The sequence below is a fragment of the Neofelis nebulosa genome, chromosome 17, assembly GCF_028018385.1.
Source record: "Neofelis nebulosa isolate mNeoNeb1 chromosome 17, mNeoNeb1.pri, whole genome shotgun sequence".
In the NCBI taxonomy this organism is placed as follows: domain Eukaryota; kingdom Metazoa; phylum Chordata; class Mammalia; order Carnivora; family Felidae; genus Neofelis; species Neofelis nebulosa.
In genome coordinates, this window is record NC_080798.1 from 14919797 (window position 1) to 14927363 (window position 7567).

Genomic DNA, 7567 nt, shown 5'->3' on the forward strand with positions numbered 1-7567 from the left:
GCTCACACCCACTTGAAGCCAGCAGGAAATCTGTGCGGCCCTGGTCACCTCAGTAAAGCAGTAACGGTGCTGTAAGGTGAGCCTGAGGTTATGCTGTAAGGTGAGCCTGAGGTTATAACGGGATGCAGATAAAGCCTGATATACTGGCTTCCTTTCAGTTCCTAGTCACACCAAGCTCATTCCTGTGCTTGGAGCCTTTCCCATGACAACTGTCCTGGAAACTTCCCAAAATGACATTAACAAGGCAGGGAGAATGTTCTAGATTAAAAGAGACTAAAGAGAGCAACCCTACGGAATGCCCGGCACTTGACTGGATTCTGGGTTTTATTTATTTTTTTAATTTTTTTTCAACGTTTTTTATTTATTTTTGGGACAGAGAGAGACAGAGCATGAACGGGGGAGGGGCAGAGAGAGAGGGAGACACAGAATCGGAAACAGGCTCCAGGCTCCGAGCCATCAGCCCAGAGCCCGACGCGGGGCTCGAACTCACGGACCGCGAGATCGTGACCTGGCTGAAGTCGGACGCTTAACCGACTGCGCCACCCAGGCGCCCCTGGATTCTGGGTTTTAAAACTGCCATAAAAGGGGGCTCCTGGGTGGCTCAGTTAAGCATCTGACTCCGGGTTTCAGCTCAGGTCATGATCTCATGCTTCGTGGAATCCAGCCCCGAATAGGCTCCATGTGCCGACAGCGTGGAGCCTGGTTGGGATTCCCTCTCTCTCCCTTGATCTCTGCCACTCCGCTGCTCATGTTCAAGCACTCGCTCCCTCCCTCTCTCTCTCTCTCTCTCTTAAAATAAATAAACTTTAAATTTTTGTTAAAAATAAAACTGCTATAAAGGACATGCTTTTGGATGATTGGAGACATTAAAAAAATTTTTTTAATGTTTATTTATTTTTAACAGAGAGAGACAGAGCACAAGTGGGGGAGGGGCAGAGAGAGAGGGAGACACAGAATCCAAAACAGGCTCCAGGCTTCCAGCTGTCAGCACAGAGCCTGACGAGGGGCTCAAACTCACAGACCTCGAGGTCATGACCTGAGCCAAAGTCGGAAGCTCAACCAACCGAGCCACCCAGGTGCTGACAATTGGAGACATTTAAATGCAGACTGTGTATTCGTCTCTAATTCTTTAGCAGCCTCAGAGCAGAAGGGCTAAGGAAGATACAACAATGGGAGCTTAGTGCCGGCCAAGGGGAGGGGATCTGGTTAACACCTTCAGCTAAAGTCCGAGCCCCAGACGGATACACCCTAGGGGAAGGGGTGTACCAATCAGCTCTCAAAGCAACCAAAGACTGAGCCTGATCAGCTCAGACACTATTTGGATTAAAAGAATCTGCCTCCCCCACCCCCACCCCCACCCCCATTCTCACTGTGTGAGAACCTGATCCACTTGAGACAAAGATAATACCTTTTCAAGTTGGAACTATGCCTGCAGCTCCATGACAAGAGTTAACACCCATTGGGTATTTACTTCATGCCAGATATGGTTCTAAGGTGCTTTCGTATATTATTTCCTTTAATCTCCACAGAAACCCTGTAATGCAGGTCTGGCACTGGTTTTACAGATGACGACCATAAGGGACAGACGTCTCAAGGAACTGGTTCCTACCCCTGAGCTAACAAGTGACAGAATCAGGTTCTGAATCCAGCCGATGCCGGTCCAACATTTCCCGCCTTAATTGCAATGCTAGTCATTGTTATCAGCCTCTCATCTGATCTTGAGGCTTGTGCATCTTGACTTCTGATCTCATCGTGACTATCGCAAAGGATCACTAAATCTCCAAAGTCAAAGTCCCGCTTGCTCAGGGAACCAGTCCCCTTCCCTCCAGGTAGGTCAGGCGTGGCCTTTTCCCCATCTCTGTCAGATCCTAGACCCAGTTCTCAACGTCTCCCAGTGGTGGGAGCCAGGACTCAGTGCCCTGCCCCCCAACACCCCATTCTCCAGGATGTAGTAAGAGGTTTTCTTTCAAATGCACATCGAAGCACGTCACAACCTCTCGTCACACCCTCTCATCACACGCCAGTGTGATATTTCCTTGCTTTATCAGCTCAGAGGACCTAAAAGTAGCAACGGTCACACCCACCACCCAGATCAGACACAAGGAGTGAGTGACAGGGTCACATCTTAAAAGACATTTGTAACAATATCCTTACATAGTACTTACTACATGGCCAAAATCCTTTCCCAATTTCAGACAGCTAAACCAAAGATGTCAGGTATCTGTCAACTGCCGCAGAATTATAATGGTGGCTGTGGGGGAAGGGAGGGTTACTTTGTAATTTGAGGAACGTCGGGTGAAAAGTTGCCCTCAAAGAATGCCTTTTCCTTCCCGTAGGCAAAGATTTATTTGCGAGACTTTTCCAGTTTCTGTGGGCAGACACAAGTCTGGAAATGAATTGTCAGGGTTTTAGACCAAGGAGGATAGCATTTGTTAGAACAAGCAATTCATACACATGGATAACAGTGACCAGACTCCTGTCTTGCTGTTGTTCGAGATAACAAAATAGCAAAGCGTTCCAAAATGTATTGGCTTCAAACAGTAATTTATGATTCCCTCGTCCAGTTTTGCAGGTGTAATACAGCCATGGGTCGTGCACCGTGTGGTTTTTATCAGATCACAGTGGGGACTCAAGTTTTCGGAAGGATACACCAGGCTGGGCTTCCACATGGATGCGTTTGCTCACGTCTCACACTTCACTTGGTATGGCTAGAACACGGCCGTCTTAGACTTCCTCAAATCCCAAGGATCTCATGGTTTCTGGACTTAATGGTGACTGGCTTCTACCATAGTGAGCCTATATGCTATCCAGTCTCCTCCATTTTTCTTGCTTCTTCCAGCTGACTAACCCCCACAGGGAAGTGGGGTTAACACAAATGAAATGTCTGGGTTTTTGTTTTTTTTTTTTTAATGGGTGCTTTTGTGAATTATCACAGCTTCTTTCTTGAAGCTTGAAACATCTGGAAATAAAGTAACAGTATATTCCGCAGGGGTTCCCAGTAATACAGTGCCACCATTGACAAAGCACAGCAATCCAGGCACATTAGTTGCTAAACGTCTTCATATTTTCCCAGGACACAAATACAGAGAGAAATGGACAAATCCACCGTCACTGTGAACAATTTTAACACATCTCTCTTATAAATTGATAGCTCAAACATGTAAAAATATAAAATGATAAAGCAAAACAACTAAGGAAATTGGCCTAAGAAAGTTACACAGAATACTGTTCTATCCAACCAGTCTACAGAGAGAAGATAGAATATGTATTATTTTCAGACGTACACAGAATAGTCACAAAAACTGGCCATATGCTATATGCTATATAGCATATGCTATATGCTATAAAGCATATATATGCTTTGCTATATGCTATAAAGCATATATATGATATATGCTATATGCTATAAAGCATATATCAACAAATTTCAAAGTAACAAAATGATTTAGAGTCTAAATTTTTATTTTTTTAATGTTTATTTATTTATTTATTTATTTATTTATTTATGAGAGAGAGAGAGAAAGAGAGAGAACACAAGTGGTGCAGGGGCAAAGAGAGAGGGAGACACAGGATCTGAAGCAGGCTCCAGGCTCTGTGCTGTCAGCAGAAAGCCCGACGCGGGGCTCAAACTCACCATCTCAAGAACTAGGAGATCGTGATCTGAGCCAAAGTCGGACGCTTAACCAACTGAGCCACCCAGGCCCCCCTAGAGTCTAAAGTTTTAGAGCATACTCTCTCCCCCCAAATGTATAAATAATGCATGAGTTAGGGAAGAAACATACATTGAAATTAGAAAATAGTTTTAATCAAACTACAAAAATTCTACATATCAAAACTTGTGGGGTGCCAAAAAAGGATTCGTGTGTAGGATATTTTTTTATAACTCCTACAAATCAATAATAAATTCAGACAACCCCATAAAAATTGAGAAAAGACTGAAGCAAACATTTCACAAAAAAAGTATATCAAAAAACACTGTTCAATCTTAGTAATCCTTGAAATAGAAGTTAAAATGCAACGACATAATATTACACCCCACAACTAGAAAAAAATTAAACTCAGGAAACAAATTGTTGGCACCTGAAGGAATGAAACACTCTAGAAGGGGCGTAGGTGGATACAACTACTTTAGAAAACTTTGACATTAGCTAGTAAAGTTGAAGGTATGTATTCCTTTTGACCCCCAAATTCCATCCTTAGATAGATGTCCCTAGGGAATTTTTTAACATGTTCATACAAATATCATTCATAATGGCCCAAAACTAGAAATAACCCAAATATCAAAAAGAAGGGTCACTCCCCATTGCCTCCCACTTACTGACCTTCCCAAGCAAACTACACCCTGAATTTATCAGGATATTTTTATTTAGAGTGTTCCCACCTATGTCTGCAAAACAATGATAAAGAAAATTATAAAACTCATGTAATAGAAGACCTGAATAAGTGGACACACATAGCACATTAGGGGAGGAGAAGAATCCGTTTTAAAGATGCCAGTTCTCCCGCTAAATTCATCCAAGAATATGCATTTCTAAGCAAAATCCCAAAAGGATTTTTATGGAAATTCTCAAACTGACTCAAAAATTCACACACAGTATGAAAGGCCAGGAACAGTTAAGACCATCTGGAAAAAGAACGAGGGAAAAGGACTCAGCCTTCTCAGATGTCAACAAAGCATATGTGTATAAGTGCCTGATATAATTATAGTAAGATCATTTGCATTGGGGTAGATAAGCAAATACATTAATACAAGAGAACACAGGGTCCGAACAGACCAAGCAGAGGGGTGAAATTACAAATGGGCCTGGAAGACAGATCCCCTAGAAGCAGCCTGGGCTGGAACTTTGGAGCGGGGGGGGGGGGGGGGGGGGGCGGGGGGGGGGGCGGGGAGCATTACAACAGGAGGATAGGCAGAGAAGTCTGCTAGAGATTTAGAGTTAAGAGGGAGGGCAAGGGAAGGAGGAGATAGATAAAAGAAAGGAGGGAGGCTGGGAGAAGAAGAGAGGATGAACAGAGGGGCAGAGAGGGAGAGGAGGAGGTGGAGGAGGTTGGAGGAGGGGATACTAGGGGAGGAGAGGAAGGATCAGGGAAAGAGGGTGGAAGGGAAGGAGGGAAGGGAAAGAGAAAAGCAGGAGGAGAACGGGAAGAGGGGGAGAGCATGTCACACAACAGTAGCCATGGAGGGACACTTTTAGGTTTCCAGCATGGAAAGTTACAGAGCTTTCTAAACCAAGCTAGGGACTGAGATCCGATCGTGTAGGTATGTCTTACAAAGAATTAACTCGGCTAGGTTTTTTTTTTTTTTTTTTTTTAATTTTTTTTTCAACATTTTTTATTTATTTTTGGGACAGAGAGAGACATAGCATGAACGGGGGAGGGGCAGAGAGAGAGGGAGACACAGAATCGGAAACAGGCTCCAGGCTCTGAGCCATCAGCCCAGAGCCTGACACGGGGCTCGAACTCACGGACAGCGAGATCGTGACCTGGCTGAAGTCGGACGCTTAACCGACTGCGCCACCCAGGCGCCCCTTAACTTGGCTAGGTTTTAAAATACGAAGCGACTTTTGTCCTTCCTTGGGGGCTGGGGACAACTAGAGCCTGGCCGGAATGTCGCCCACGTGCGGATTCGTCTCCCAGGCATGGTCTCCAGGAGGTCGCAAGGCTTAAACACGCGCGCGCGCGCAGGCGCACAGGCACGCGCTAACGTGTTCCCACGCACCATGGCCCTGTGGCGTTTTTCTGGTCTTCCTGGGAGCTGCCCAGCGGACCCAGCGGCCTGAGGTGCCCCAGCTGCCCGCGGACAACAGTGTCCCGCGGACAAATGCAGCAAAGGATGATTGCGACGTCCTGCAGGCAGAGGTCCCGGTCTTGCTCTGCTGCCCTCTCGGGAGACCCCCAGGCAAGCGCAGCTTCTGTTTGGGGAAAAGACGCCCAACACCCGCGGCAACCAGTTAAGAGGGTTTGACCAACCCCGCTGAGTGTTCCTGGGTGTGTGCAGAGAAAGGAAGCAGCCCAGGATGCCAGCTGGCGAACGCGTTTTCCCAGCATCTATCTGGATTATTTTACATTTATCGAAGGTCTCTTTGCATCTGTGGCTTAGTTTCTGGCTGCAGAACTCGGCTGTGATAGGCTCAAAGATAGGGAATAGTCACATGCGAGGCCCTTTACATCATCAGGGAAGGAAGCTACCTTCCGGGAACCTTGCCATTTTCTTTTAGATTCAAGACCATCTCTCTCTCTTTTTTTAAATGTTTGTTTATTTTTGAGAGAAAGACAGAGCGTGAGTGGGGGAGGGGCAGAGAGAGAGGGAGACAGAATCCGAAGCAGGCTCCAGGCTCCAAGCTGTCAGCACAGAGCCCCACGCGGGGCTTGACCCCACAGACTGCAGATCATGACCCCAGCCGAAGTGGGTCGCCCAACCCAATGAGCCACCCAGGTGCCCCCAGCTTTTGCCAGGGGCTCCTGGCCGGCTCAGTCAGTTGAGCACCCAACTCTTGATCTTGGGGTCATGAGTTCAAGCCCCATGTTGGAGATAGAACTTATTTGAAAAAGAAAAAGAAAAAGATAGTTGCTTGCCAGTCCTACAACTAGAACGTTTTTCTTGGGCGGGTGGGGGTGGGGGGGATATTTTCGATTAAGGGAGAACAATTTTTACACAACTGAAGAAGAGTAGCATCAGAAACGACAGAAAACAGTGGAATGCTCGTGGGTCTTTTGAAGCCTGTTTTCAGAAAAATCCTGAGTGATGCAGATTCTTTGCATTGCAGAAAGTATCTTTCCTGTTTGCCTCCCTGCAAAGCAGCTTGGCTTTGTGAGACTAAAACTTGACTCAACAACTTGCCATGTGATATTAACCAAGATGAGGAAAGAAGTGACTACAAGCCCCAACTTTCTAAACTTTTATCTGGAAAATGAGGACTGGAAGACTTTTGAGAAACCTCCGAAATTTCAGAATTTGTAATCTCTTCGTGTCATAGTCAACAAAGATAATTGCTTCGTGGAAGATTAATTTGATGTTTTCAAGGTATTTAAGACGACAGGTAAAATAAAAATACAACAAAGCATGTATCACATATATTATGTGTTAGTGTTTTCAGGAACATGAAATATGGGAAGGACGTGTTTTTATTTAACTTTTTTTTTTTTAAGATTTTATTTTTGGCGGGTGCCTGGGTGGCTCAGTGGGTTGAGTGTCTGACTTCAGTTCAGGTCATGATGTCACTGTTCGTGAGTTCGAGCCCCGCATCGGGCTCTGTGCTGACGGCTCAGAGCCTGGAGCCTGCTTCGGATTCTGTGTCTCCCTCTCTCTCTGCCCTTCCCCCACTCATGCTCTGTCTCTCTCTCTCTGTCTCTCTCAAAAATCAATAAACATTAAAAAAAAATTTAAGAAAAAAATTCTTGTCCTCCCTTCATACAAAGAATTTAGATGTTCCATTAATTTTTTAATGCTCTGAAACAGCTTAAAATGCATTGGGGAGGCAAGTTATATTATGGGTCCCAAGAGAGGAATAGACTTGCCATCCACTGACCTCAGGCTTGGCCAGTTTGACTTAATTTGACCAGTGAA

General features: G+C 45.3%; 1 long non-coding RNA gene across 1 annotated transcript; it reads left to right on the plus strand.

Annotated features, from left to right (window-relative positions):
- Positions 1 to 371: 371 nt before the first annotated feature.
- On the plus strand, positions 372 to 2984 carry LOC131499229 (uncharacterized). The gene is made up of 2 exons (XR_009255765.1): positions 372 to 1829; positions 2565 to 2984. It is a non-coding gene; the product is annotated as an uncharacterized LOC131499229 (long non-coding RNA).
- The last annotated feature ends 4583 nt before the right edge of the window (positions 2985 to 7567 follow it).